Source organism: Simochromis diagramma, unplaced genomic scaffold (genome assembly GCF_900408965.1).
Source record: "Simochromis diagramma unplaced genomic scaffold, fSimDia1.1 OVJJ01000333.1, whole genome shotgun sequence".
NCBI lineage: Eukaryota > Metazoa > Chordata > Actinopteri > Cichliformes > Cichlidae > Simochromis > Simochromis diagramma.
The window spans coordinates 1,059,629-1,074,719 of NW_024386765.1; positions in this window are offsets into that span (position 1 = coordinate 1,059,629).

A 15,091-nucleotide genomic window follows, 5' to 3' on the forward strand; every position below is an offset into this window, starting at 1 on the left:
AAAGATAAAGGACTGAGCACAAGAGAGTTGAAGCAGTAGTGCAGGGAGGGTAGAGTGGGATAGACAAGATTAGAAATGAGTATGTAAGAGGGACAGCTCAGGCTGAAGACACAAGAGAGACACAAGGTTGAGATGGTTTGGACATGTGCACATAAAAAGGTAGATGATCCACTGTAGCAATCCCTAAAGAGACTAGGTGAAAGAAGAGGGGCATATCCGGGAAGATATTCAATGCAGATGCAAAAACAAAAAATGTGCAAAAGTAAAAGAAAAACAAAAAGAGAATTAAGCGGCACAGCTGTGCAAGTGGATGAAGGATTTTGTAACAGAAGTATGCATTAGGTTCTTCTAAATTTGTCAGCTGAAATCTAAATATAATGAAGAAATGTATTTCTTTTAGATTTTATGTTGATGGTGGTCTCTTGTAATGAAATTGCAGTGAAGCATTATTATTGGAAACAAAGGGGAGAGACAAAAGGTGAGGGAAGGGGGTCATACAGAGAGACAAAAGGGGAAAGAATGGTCCGTGACCATGAGAGGCAGGGGAGGTATATGAGACACCTGTAATAAACAAAATGGCAGATTTTTATTGTTTCTGACTCATGCCATTTGCGGCTGTGATTGAAACAGAAAGACAGAGTGAGGTTGATGGAGGGGAACGGTAAAAAACAATGACAAATGAGACATCCAGCAAGGGTGAGAGAGACAAAAAAGGGAAAAAAACTGTGATGGAAAATTATTAAAACCTTTTGGACCTCAATCACATGAACTGCTAATGGCAGCTGCCTCCAATGGGAGGATGGAAAGTGGAGTAGAACCATGATGGAGATGAAGATAATGACAGCATCAATCTTTCATTGTCATAAACACAGTCAAACTGCAGACATAATTGCAGAAGATAGAGATGAATGAGCAGGCTGGATAATAATAAGAAACTAATGGTAAAAGATGAGGAGACAGACTAAAAGTGGGTGGTTGGAGAGCCTATTATGAGAAGATGATTGGCAAAGATAATTGAAAATGGTTGGTGCAAGATAACAGCTGCTAATAACAGATGTTTTTGCTAAGGGATATTTTCCTCTTTTCCTCGCGAGGAAAAGAGGAATGGATGGGGGTAAAAAGAGGATTGATTGACCAAGAACAGATATCCAGATAGGTTAATGGCAGGCAGGCAACAACAGTCCTAGTGACAGCACCAGTTAAAGCAAGTAATTAAAGATGGCAATTAAACCTGGAAGGGGACTCATCCAGATGAAGTCGTATAATACACGCTGGCTAACACAGCAAGTTGTTTTGTTGGACACTGAACAGCACCAGACAATTAAAAGCAGCATCGACATAGGCAAGGTGATGTTGTTACTAGATGTGAAGTTAGCTGTAAATGTTTCCTCGGTTCATGCAGCATTATATTATATACATGATTTCATCTATGCAGTGTCATGAGGTGAAGAGTCACTAGTTTACATGTCAAAAGCTTCAAGTGGCTGCTGTTATGCTCAGCCAATACTTTATGACATCGGGATGATGATATTTGTGCAAAATGTACAGCTTCAGTTTACTTCAACATTAAATCTCCCACTCTCTGCCGGAGGAATAAATCTATTTCTTGCTAAAGATATCTCCTCATTTGGTCTTTGGATCAAGGTGGTGGAGAGCACTGTCTGACACATCAGTCTAAAATCTCCTATCATTGAACTCTGCTGGAGTACTAATGCATATGATTCACATCATTTCCGTCTTGTCAAACAGTTCAGTGATTCTCGTGCCTTATGAAAAAAGCTCCTCCTATTAGGACAGAAAATGTTTCTATATTATAAAGGTGATTAACCAGAATAACATGCACTGATCAGAAGTAATTTTTCTCTATTAAGGGACCAGTGCACTTAAACAATGCCATGAAAAATGCCCCCACAGCATAACAAAGCCACCAGATCACCTCTCTGCAGGGGTTCATGTTTTGATTTAATGTGTCGCACATCTGTGCCTACCTTTAAATTTTCAAGAGGGAGTGTTCAGCATATCAATTAAAGAATAAAGCTGGGGATATTTAACATTTTCCCATGGCTAATACAAAATTGATAATATTTTAGTCCACACACCAACATTTTCTGATATTCCTAACAGTCTGTGGCCCATTTATTTCCTGTGAAGATGCAAACCTCTAAAAATTGCATCAGAGCTCTGTAATTTTTAGCAAAAGTCTTTCAAACAGGACTAAATAATGAATTTGGTGAGTAGTTGCCATGGATGCACACTTAGTTTGGTATTCATAAAAAATTTGATGAGGCTGAATTTTCATCTCTCGCTGCCAAGTTCTTAAGTTTATAACATTCTTCCCCTTCAGACACAGACGTACCTTTAGTGTGAATTAACAATTGTTAACTGTGTGCCGTTTGGCTGCTCCTTCTGTGCCTGCATGCCTTAAGTAGACATGCATGTTAGATTATGGTGGTGATCTAAATGGGCCATAGCTGTGAGATAAAAAGCTTAAAGTGTGTAGAATAAAACTTGTTTTGCATGTGTGGTTCAAGTGCAAATACATTACAGAAGTTTGTGCTTCATTTATGGTGCATGAAATTCTAGTACCGTATTTACCGCACTATAAGGCTCACCAGATTATAAGGCGCACTGTTGAAGACTGGCTCTGTTTTCATACATAAGGCGCATCATATTATAAGACGCATTAAGACAAACAAAAAATAACTCGACCTTTATTAAGCTCATTCACAGTAACTCTTAACACTGTTAAGCTGTAACACATTAAATATTGAAAAATACACACTTTTTCCAGTACGGTACATTCAACTTCCACAATTCCCTCAAACTCTTCACCTTCCGTGTCCGAGTTACGGTAAACAGCTGGGCAATTTCGGCATCAAGCATGCCCGGATCCCTCTCACACCGGATTAAAAGGCGTTTAAAGTGCATTCAGCAGAATAAAACAATCGGATGAGTTAAAATTTAACCAACTCATTCACAGTAACTATTAACATTGTTAAGCTGTTAAACATCAAATATTGAACAATACACTTACATTTCCAGTACATTCAACTTCCACAAATCCATCAAACTCTTCACCTTCAGTGTCTGAGTTAAACAGCTGGGCAATTTCGGCATCAAGCATGCCCGGATCCCTCTCATCATTATCCGAATCAGTCTCGTTGCTGTTACTTAGCTGTTCAGTGATTATTCCAGCCTTCGTGAAAGCTCGGACGACACTTGAGACTGATACCTTAGCCCAAGCATCCACGATCCATTGGCAGATAGTGGCGTAACTCGCTCGGCGTTGCCTCCCTGTCTTGGTGAATGTGTGTTCGCCTTCTGTCATCCAATGCTCCCACGCAGCTCGTAATTTAACTTTGAACGACCTGTTGATACCAATATCTAGTGGTTGGAGTTCTTTGGTTAATCCACCCGGAATGACGGCAAGCTCCGAATTAGTTTGCTTCACTTGGGTTTTGACAGCCTCGGTGAGATGGGCGCGCATGGAGTCGTAGATCAAAAGAGACGGAGATTTGTGGAAAAAGCCATCCGGTCTCTTGACATAAACTTCCCTCAGCCACTCGCTCATTTTCTCTTCGTCCATCCAGCCCTTTGAGTTAGCCTTGACGATGACGCCAGCCGGAAACTGTTCTTTTGGCAAAGTCTTCCTCTTGAAAATGACCATGGGTGGTAGTTTCTGGCCATTAGCTTGGCAGCCCAGAACTACAGTGAAGGATGACTTCTCGTTCCCTGTGGTGCGTATAGATACCGTACTGGTCCCTGTTTTCTCGACAGTACGGTTCACGGGGATGTCAAAGGTGAGGGGGACCTCGTCCATGTTAGTGATGTGTTCTGGCCGGATCTTCTTTTCAGTGATCTTATTCTGGCAGTACGTGCGGAAAATGGCCAACTTTTCTTTGTAATCGTTTGGCAGTTGCTGTGAGACAGTAGTTCTTGTGCGGATTGAGAGATTATGCCTTTTCATAAAACGGAAGCACCAAGAATGTCCCCCTCGAAAGTCGTTGATCTGCATGTCACGTGCTACCGCTGTTGCCTTGAGTCGAATAGAGATTGTAGAGACACTTCTACCTGCTGTTCTCTGTTCAATAACCCACTGTTCAATTTTGTCCTCTAACTGCGGCCATCGCGCCTTGTTCCCTCGGAAACTCCTTTTGGTCTTCTTTACTTGTTTTAGGTCATCTTTTTGCTTCCTCCACTTGCGCACCATGGACTCATTAATGCTGAATTGTCTGGCAGCTGCTCTATTTCCATTCTCTTCTGCAAAACTAATTGCTTGAAGTTTAAAATCAGCTTCGTAAGCGTGTCTCTTCGCGGGTGCCATTTTGGAGTCGTTATACACACACAACACGGTAATGTTGTGTTGAAGCACAGTACGTATTACTCCGCGAGGATCCTGGCAACGGTAACCGTAATGCTCCAAAAAGTGGCACTAAAAATCTTTTTTTGACAGATTTTTGAGCATAGTGTGGCACATAAAACCGGTTCGAGGTCAGTAAGCACAAACCAAAATTCATACATAAGGCGCACTGTCGATTTTTGTGAAGATTTAAGGATTTTACGTGCGCCTTATAGTGCGGTAAATACGGTATTGTATTTGTCGGTTACTGAGCACTATTAAGCTGATGTGTGTGTCTATGCATTGCGGTCATACAATTTATGAATACAGCTGGCTAACAAAACTTGCTAGTATTAGTTGGCAAATGAGCCCTCCACAGTCTATAAAAGATAACTTCAACTGCCAAAATCTTGATGTCGAAACTCCAAAACAAAGAGTCCCAAACTAATGTGTCACGTCACAGTGGCTATCCCTGTGTTAAGTATGTAAATTTCATTTGCGCACATAAGCAGCAGTGCTGTGATTGCAGGTTACCTTAAGTCAAAAGGGTCTGCGGGTCAGATTTAAGCCTTCAGGTTCTATTTTGTTAGATGTAGGGCATACATTACTATTCAAAAGTCTTGAGCTACCTCTCTTCTTTGTACTTTATCTTCAAGAAATGACTTTCTTGAGACTTTATAAAAGTAATAATAGAGACAATAGTTTCCAGGCTTTCTGAAGGTCTTTCAAAGTTTGTCTTTGGACATTTGCATTCATTTTCAGTCCCATCCTTGCAATTAATTATTTCTGGAGGAATTATTTGTTTCCTAAACCACTTGGTACTGACAGTCATTCAAACATAAAAAGGCTCTTAAGTGAAAAGATTAATCAGTGTTGCGTCTAGACATAACAGACCAAGTAGCAAATAACCTATTTTAAATTATATCTTTAGGAACCTTTATTACTAGCAGTCTGTTGCAAAAAGAAAGAAAAAAATTAATATTTGTTTGTTTGTTTTCCATGTGAATCTATGAAAATTGCCAAAGACAGTTTGACAGGCATAAAATTCTTTTTTTGCTCAAAGAAGGTGATTCCCAAAGAGCTATTAGCTACAAATGTGGCATATCTTGTAATTCATTTGAAAGCCTGATGCTTAACCTTGTCTACCCCAGCTGTTAAACTCAGAAACCAGTCTTACTTGTTATCATCTATCGTCCACCTGGGCCTTACACAGAGTTTCTGTCTGATTTCTCAGACTTTTTATCTGATTTGGTTCTCACCTCAAATAAAATAATTATTGTGGGTGATTTTAACATCCATGTAGATGCTAAAAATGACAGCCTCAACATGGCATCTAATCTGTTATTAGACTCAATTGGCTTCCCTCAAAATGTAAAAGAACCCACCCACCACTTTAATCACACTCTAGATCTTGTTTTAACATATGGCATAGAAACTGAACATTTAACAGTGTTTCCTGAAAACCCTCTCCTGTCTGATCATTTCCTGATAACATTTACATTTACAATAATTGATTACACAGCAGTGGAGAGTAGACTTTATCAAAGTAGATGTCTTTCTGAAAGCGCTGTAACTAAGTTTAAGAATATAATCCACCCACTGTTATCATCTTCAATGCCCTGTACCAACACAGAGCAGAGCAGCTATCTGAACGCTACTCCAACAGAGGTCGATTATCTTGTTAATAATTTCACCTCCTCACTACGTAAAACTCTGGATACTGTAGCTCCTGTGAAAACGAAGGTCTCTAATCAGAAGTACCTGATTCTGTGGTATAATTCTCAAACACGTAGCCTAAAGCAGATGACTCGTAAGCTGGAGAGGAAATGGCGTGTCACAAATTTAGAGGATCATCATTTAGCCTGGAGAAATAGTTTGTTGCTTTATAATAAAGCCCTCCGCAAAGCCAGAACATCTTACTATTCGTCACTGATTGAAGAAAATAAGAACAACCCCAGGCTTCTCTTCAGCACTGTAGCCAGGCTGACAAAAAGCCAGAGCTCTTTTGAGCCAACCATCCCTTTAACCTTAACTAGTAATGACTTCATGAACTTCTTCACAAATAAAATTGTTATCATTAGAGAAAAAATTACCAGTAATCATCCCACAGATGTAATATTATCTACACCTACTCTTAGTACCATTGTTGTTAAGTTAGACTCTTTTTCTCCAATTGATCTTTCTGAGTTAACTTCAATAATTACTTCCTCCAACAGCTTTAGTGATGGTTACAAATGATCTTCTTATGGCCTCTGACAGTGGACTCATCTCTGTGCTTGTCCTGCTAGACCAGTGGTTCTTAACCTTGTTGGAGGTACCGAACCCCACCAGATTCATATGCGCATTCACTGAACCCCTCTTTACTGAAAAATAAAATATGATTTTTTTCAAATTCAAGACATGATATGTTTTTTACTGGTGCACAAAATGAGCTGTGCATGTCACGGCGGAGGCTCTGCCGAACCCCTGAGACCGACTCACCGAACCCCTAGGGTTCGATCGAACCCAGGTTAAGAACCACTGTGCTAGACCTTAGTGCAGCATTCGATAATGTTGACCATAATATCCTATTAGAGTGATTAGAACATGCTGTAGGTATTACAGGTACTGCACTGCAGTGGTTTGTATCATATCTATCTAATAGACTCCAATTTGTGCATGTAAATGGAGAGTCCTCTTCACACACTGAGGTTAATTATGGAGTTCCACAGGGTTCAGTGCTAGGACCAATTCTGTTTACATTATACATGCTTCCCTTAGGCAGCATCATTAGAAGACATAGCATAAATTTTCACTGCTATGCAGATGACACCCAGCTCTATCGATCTATGAAGCCAGATAACACACACCAATTAGTTAAACTGCAGGAATGTCTTAAAGACATAAAGACCTGGATGGCCGCTAACTTTCTGCTTCTTAATTCAGATAAAACTGAGGTTATTGTACTCGGCCCTGAAAATCTTAGAAATATGGTATCTAAGCAGATTCTTACTCTGGATGGCATTACCTTGGCCTCCAGTAACACTGTAGGAACCTTGGAGTCATTTTTGACCAGGACATGTCCTTCAGCGCACATATTAAACAAATATGTAAGACTGCTTTCTTCCATTTGTGCAACATCTCTAAAGTTAGAAATATCCTGTCTCCAGGCTGGACTACTGTAATTCATTATTATCAGGATGTCCAAAAAACTCACTGAAAAGCCTTCAGCTAATCCAAAATGCTGCAGCAAGAGTACTGACAGGGACTAGAAAGAGAGAGCATATTTCTCCTGTTTTGGCTTCCCTTCATTGGCTTCCTGTTAAATCCAGAATTGAATTCAAAATCCTGCTCCTCACATACAAGGTCTTAAATAATCAGGCCCCATCTTATCTTAATCACCTTGTAGTACCATATCACCCTATTAGAGCACTTCGCTCTCGCACTGCAGGCCTACTTGTTGTTCCTAGAGTATTTAAAAGTAGAATGGGAGGCAGAGCCTTCAGTTTTCAGGCCCCTCTTCTGTGGAACCAGCTTCCAGTTTGGATTCGGGAGACAGACGCTATCTCTACTTTTAAGATTAGGCTTAAAACTTTCCATTTTGCTAAAGCATATAGTTAGGGCTGGATCAGGTGACCCTGAATCCTCTCTTAGTTATGCTGAGATAGACGTAGGCTGCCGGGGATTCCCATGATGCATTGAGTTTTTCCTTTCTTGTCACCTTTCTCACTCACTATGTGTTAATAGACCTCTCTGCATTGAATCATATCTGTTATTAACCTCTGTCTCTCTTCCACAGCATGTCTTTTATCCTGTCTTCCTTCTCTCACCCCAACCGGTCGCAGCAGATGGCCCCGCCCCTCCCTGAGCCAGGTTCTGCCGGAGGTTTCTTCCTGTTAAAAGGGAGTTTTTCATTCCCACTGTTGCCAAAGTGCTTGCTCATAGGGGGTCATATGATTGTTGGGTTTTTCTCTGTATCTATGAAGCGCCTTGAGGTGACTTTTGTTGTGATTTGGCGCTATATAAATAAAATTGAATTGAATTGAATTGAATCTTGGTATGGTACAGAATGTGTCCTTAACAAATTTGAATAAACTGGCAGGCAAAAAAAGCCTGGTCAGAATTGGGGTTGAATGGTGGCTGTGAAGAAGCCATTTGTAAAGAAGGGAAACAGGAAGAAAAGGTTGAGGTACATTAAATTACACAACAGTGTAATTTTAACAGTTCCTTCATTTTCAGCACGACAATGATCCCAAATATGCTGACATCACAGTAAAAGCATAACTGGATATAAAAAACACACAGTGGAACAGTACCGAGCATGAATCTCATGGCCTTCAGTATTATTGAAGCAGTGTGGGATCATCATGACAGAGAATAGTACAAAAAGGCAGCCGACGTTCAAAGAAGAGCTTTGATTGGTCTTCAAGAAGTCTGGAGAAGTATATCTGAAGACTGCTTAAAAAAAATTACAAGAAAGCTTGACTAAGAGAGTTCAGGCTGTGCTAAAGAATCAAGGACTCAGAACTGACTTTCAAGTTTATTAGAATTGTATAAACTATGTTTGTGCACCACATACTCTAGTTGCATTATGTTTGCATCAAGAACAATGCAAGAACAATGGTGCAGAGCTATAGCAACTACAGAGGGATAAATAAAGAATAAAAGAATTGTTGAAGTTAGGGTGATGATCAGCGAGCAGCATGTTTAATTATCTGGGGTCAACCATGCAAAAGATAAAAGACTGCACAAGAGAGTTGAAGCAGTAGTGCAGGGAGGGTAGAGTGGGATAGACAAGATTAGAAATGAGTATGTAAGAGGGACAGCTCAGGCTGAAGACACAAGAGAGACACAAGGTTGAGATGGTTTGGACATGTGCACATAAAAAGGTAGATGATCCACTGTAGCAATCCCTAAAGAGACTAGGTGAAAGAAGAGGGGCATATCCGGGAAGATATTCAATGCAGATGCAAAAACAAAAAATGTGCAAAAGTAAAAGAAAAACAAAAAGAGAGTTAAGCGGCACAGCTGTGCAAGTGGATGAAGGATTTTGTAACAGAAGTATGCATTAGGCTCTTCTAAATTAGTCAGTTGAAATCTAAATATAATGAAGAAATGTATTTCTTTTAGATTTTATGTTGATGGTGGTCTCTTGTAATGAAATTGCAGTGACGCTTTATTATTGGCAAGAAAGGAGAGATGCAAAAGGTGAGGGAAGGGGGTCATATAGAGAGACAAAAGGGGAAAGAATGGTCCGTGACCATGAGAGGCATGGGAGGTATATGAATTCAATTCAATTCAATTTTATTTATATAGCGCCAAATCACAACAACAGCCGTCTCAAGGTGCTTTGTAAGATAAGGTAGACCCTACAATAATACATACAGAGAAAAATCCAACAATCATATGACCCCCTATGAGCAAGCACTTTGGCGACAGTGGGAATGAAAAACTCCCTTTTAACAGGAAGAAACCTCCGGCAGAACCAGGCTCAGGGAGGGGCGGGGCCATCTGCTGCAACCAGTTGGGGTGAGAGAAGGAAGACAGGATAGAAGGCATGCTGTAGAAGAGAGACAGAGATTAATAACAGATATGATTCACTGGAAAATATGAGACACCTGTAATAAACAAAATGGAGAACGGAGAAGTATTTCTGAAGACTACTTAAAAAAATTACAAGGACTCGGAGCTTCAAGCTTATTAGAATTGTACAAACTCTGTTTTTGCACCGCATACTGTAGTTGCATATATGTTTGCATCAATTTTCCATTTTCCATAATTGGCGATTCAAGACTTTTGCACATCACTATAATCTGCATTAATATATACCTAAAGAATTTGTGAATGAAGCAACTTTAAAAAAAAAAAAAATCACATTTTCAGTTAATACAGATCTTGAACAGAGCTGTCAGTTTCTTGGGCACATATTCAGTGTTAATACTAATGATTATGCTCATATTCACTGTTCTTAAGTAGTCCACTGAAATGTGACGTGAAGCTGCTGCCAGGACATAAAGAACTGTCTGCCACTTACATGCACTGTGGAGCATCTGTGCTCAGCTTTGAACAATAAATCTCTAAAATCTATTTGCAAGGGCGTAGATTTGTTTTTGTGTTAGCCATTATTTTCTTCAATCTTTGGACAACTTCACCTAGGAAATGAACAGGAGGCAGTGTAAGAGAAAAACACTGAAATTTTCTGACACCTGTTCACAGCCTTTGCTACAGAAATAAGGGTGACTGGAGGTATCGGGTGATAATTGTTAGCTGTAAAACTGAGATGGCATCAGACTTGCAGGAATTTGACAGGGAAATTGCTGTGCCAAAAGCAGAAAATAGAGAGAACAAAGGTGGGGGACGTGGGAGAGGTGATTGACAGTTGAAAGTGGTGTGCTCTTATTAAAGCTGGACTGAAATCAATGCAACAGAAGTGTTAGCATTCAGAAAGCAGGGCAGTGTACAAAAACTGGACAGCATACAAATCACAGAAGTCAAGTTCACATCCTGAAAGCTGCTCTTCAGGTGTATAAATGTATTAACACTCAGACAGGTGATGTGTCTGTGCACATAAAAACATGTAACATTTGAGCTGCAGCATGAGCAGGACTGTGGCATCAATGTTTTATACATTAACCGTGTTGTCTTGCGTAGCGATAAGCGGCGATAACTGAGGAGAAACATGCATTTGTTTAGTGAAAACTGGATGCAGTGAATCATTTAACAGACAATTTCATTGACAGCTGTGTGGACTCTAAAGGACAGTATAGATAACCGTGGGAAATCCAGTGGAAAATCCTGACAGCTGTTTCACTAACAGCTGCCACGGTGGAGCTCTTTCTGCATTTGTCCTTCCCTCTCTCTCCGAAATGAGTAATAGATACAATAAAGAATGCTCTTAGTTGCATTGGCAGAATTTCCCATTAAAGCCAAAGGGGCAGAGGCGAGCTTCATGCTCAAATTAATTGTTTCCCTTGGCTTTCAGTGACAAATGGAAGGAATTCTAACAAGAATTTATAGGGAACCTGCAAAATGAATTCGAACAAATGTGGAAAAGCCGACCAGCTACACCATACTGTAAATGTGCAGCTTGTTGGGATGTTAGAACCTGTGCCAGCTCTATACAGCTGCATATGTGTGTTGTTTATTAATGCACTTTTCCAACAAGTGGGTGTGCAGTTAAAATAAAAAGACCAAGTTATAAAATAAGATGAAAAAGTTCTAGCACAGAAGCATGTGGACGTATACAGCAAATATAGAAATGCAACTTAACAAGAAAGAAAAATTATGTCAACTGGAACCAAAGTCTGCCCTAGTTCTCTTGCACTGATTAGACGGGTCAAGGTTGGGGCTGGTTTGTGTTGCTGTAACAACTCTGCATCACTTGCTGGCTGCCATGGCAATGCATCAAAAATAGAGTAGTGGAAAATGATCATTGGCTGCTCGGTGGGTGTGTTGGTAGGTTGATGGCACAAAAGAGAAGCAGACACACATCACATCATATAATTACTTCAGTCAGACTGCTCATAACCTCAAATGATTCAGTTATTACAGCAGAAGTAGTCAGATATCGGTGTCTAGGCTCCGAGCTCATCTCTCCTCACACATGTTACACATAAGATTGGGGAGAGATGAGTAAATGTCCCCCCTGAAGCCGACAAATGGATGCTGGGGCAGTGGAGGGGTTGAAACATTAGGCAGAGATGCAGGGAGAGGTGGGAGGTGTGCAGCTTAAATAGACAGCCAAATTGGGAGGTTGTGTTTGGTATATGATGTGACTAGAGTGAGCAGGTTAAATGTGTTGCTTACTTCACTCTGGCTAGCAAGCTTTGCTCCATTTATCACATCCTTATAATTAAAGGTGACAAAGAGGAGAGCATTCCACTACACAACTACATATTGGGATATGCAATAAGAATTTGCAGCCCTTCGTTTCCCAAATGATGTCCCTCCTTAATTCTAATGAACCGCTATAAGGTTTGGCTTTGATAAAATGCACGAGAAAGGGGCTCCAGCTACCACTTGCCGATTACACTGCTGATTATTTTAGATTTTTTTAATCCACTGAAGGCTTAGCGTGTGAAATGGCAGAAAATGAACACGACAACAATACAACAGATGTGACAGATGTGATGTGGCTTCCTTTCTGATTTCCTTCTTAAATTGCATTCTTGCCTTAATTTAAAGTACTCATCTGGAAGTCCAGTCCAGTGTCTTTTAATTATCATTTTCAATATTATTATTATTGTTGTTTACAGCAAGAATCAACTCAAGAGTTTAAAAGCTTAACCAAAATCCCCCACAGTGATTATTCAGTTGCTAATCTTTCTGTAGAGCCAATGACGTTAGGCAGTTTAACTCACATTTCCTCATGCAGCCGCCTTCTTACAGGACGAATAAACATTGCAGTTCTAAAAATATTTTTGTTTAACCAATCCGCCAGCAAGAAACACTTTCTATTGTGCTTTTTTTTGTGTCATTTCCCAGACACGGGCGAAATGTGTCCAAACACCCCACTGAGTTTAAACCTTAATGAGCAGGACTTAATTAGTCTGTAGCCTCAGTGTAGCCTCTCTCTCAGTCATCTACACTGAAATATTGCTGTGATGCAAAATTATGCAACCTGACATTTTATATTGAGCTTAGTAAATGTGCCACAGATGCGCGATCATCCAGTACAGCAGCAATAAACACAGAAGACAGCCGATATGACAGGAGTTTGTTTATATGAGGGGCCTGTTTCTCTGCTTAGTATTCTGCCCCCGCTCTTTCAATCTGTATGCTGTCAGTCTGTTTCAGCATTTCCAGTTCAGCATAGTGACATTTTGAAATGTATTCACTTCCAATCAAGACACTCAGAAACAGGGGACACCAAGTCTTTCGTCCCCCCCCAAATGTTCACCCTTGTCTGTAGTGAGTGAAAGTCTGAAAGACAAATTAAGAAAGAAGAGCAGAATCAAAGTAAGAATGAAAAGAAAGGGAGAAGAGAAAGCAGAAATAAGGAAGAGGTTAAATGAGATGGCTTGAAGTGAGTGGATCAAAGAGGAAGATTAAAGATATCGATGCGGTTAATGAGACTAATGGCGTTCTTTTATCCCTATTTCTCTGTTTCTCCAGGTCTTCCAGCTGAAGAGGAAGTGAAACTTCTTGTTGGACATGGGAGCTAAAAGTTATGAAACACTGCACAAAACCAGATACGGACATTTGATCATGAAATAACCAGTTTCGTAGCTTTGCTGGAACCAATGATTTGCAGTTTAAAGAACCAGAGACACTTAGACATTAACATCTGCTTTTTAGAAATACAGAAGCATAACTTTCTCTGCAGGTGAGCAAAGCAGGTGTTTTTTAGGGCATCTAACGAACATGAGCAGGGCAGACAGCTGGCATAAAGTGGGCGCTGCAGGGGTCTTAACCTTAGATTACAGTTTAGCAGATTAGAGCTAAGCAGCAACCACCTTAAGCTCACCAGCCCCATGAAACTCACGCTTCTAGCCAACAGAGCATGCACAAAAACATCTGCACACAAACACACACCCACTGGCACAGCTGTAGAACACAATTAAATTAGTGCATTTGGCAGACGGTGTGCAAACCTAGCTTTGCACCATACACACATTAAATCACAGGCATAAAGATGTGCACATACACACATAGTCTGGGGGAGAGGACAGATGCTACGCCCTCCCCTCCTCCCGTCATCCTCTCAAAGCCAGCTGGAGAGAAGATGAGATTTGGGGCTGATTGGTTTTGTCTATTTTTCCATCACGCCCTGTGCGCCTCACTCCATCCGCCACTTTCGCCTTTCCACGGCGCAGCCTCATCCATGGACAAATAGTCATCATAAAAATCTGACATCTGTACCAGTTTGAAATGAACAGTGACAGGACTTCTTGACTGATTTTTCTTTCTGAACTGTGGATGCCAAATTGGTGAGACATCAGTGAGGTGATAGAAGGAAATGCTGTATTCCTTTACAGCGTGTGATGAAAACTATCTTAAAGGGTTCTTTTTTTATACACTTCTTTTTCATTACAATTTCATCATAACACACAAAGAACTGAAACTTTCTATACTAACTTTTAAGACTTTGTGTTTGAGGAGAGCGTAAAGAAGAGCCGCATCAGAGGAGAGCTTTAATCTCAACACAGTTGCTCTCAGTCAAGTAGCTCAGCGTTCCTCAGTGGCAGATTCAGACAATGGACTGAAAAAGGTAAAAGAAAAAAAGGAGAGACCTTGAAAGAGGGTGACACTGGGCGAGGTGAAACTTGATAGAAAGACAAAAGGAAGAAAATAAAGGAGAAACTGGATTTTTTTTTTTTATTGTCAAGGGTGGCTAGAGCAGTGATGGAACACCCTTCAGGGCAGACCACCTCCCTTCTGCTGCTCCTCCTTCCTTCTTTCCTCCCTCTCTCCACCGCTTTCGACTAGTCTGCTGGCTGTCTTTGGCTACGTCGCTTCAGTGCAAACAGAGAGACGGAGGAAGAGAGAAAGCACAGTGCTGCGGACCAAGCTCAACATTCACACAGATGGCAGAGGAAACGAGAAAGACCTGCCGCATCCAGCTGTTGGATTTCACTGACGATGGATACTGCAGTTAATCAAATAAAAAGAGGCAGGGAAAAGTGACAGAGATCCAGACAGAGGAAGCCAGGAAAGGGAAAGTTATAAAGTTCAAAAGAGGAGGGAGTGGACGAAAGATACAAAGGTGCAAATACGCTGGGATTGTACTCGAAGCTGAAAGAGAGATCACCTCACACTGAAAACAAAGGACCT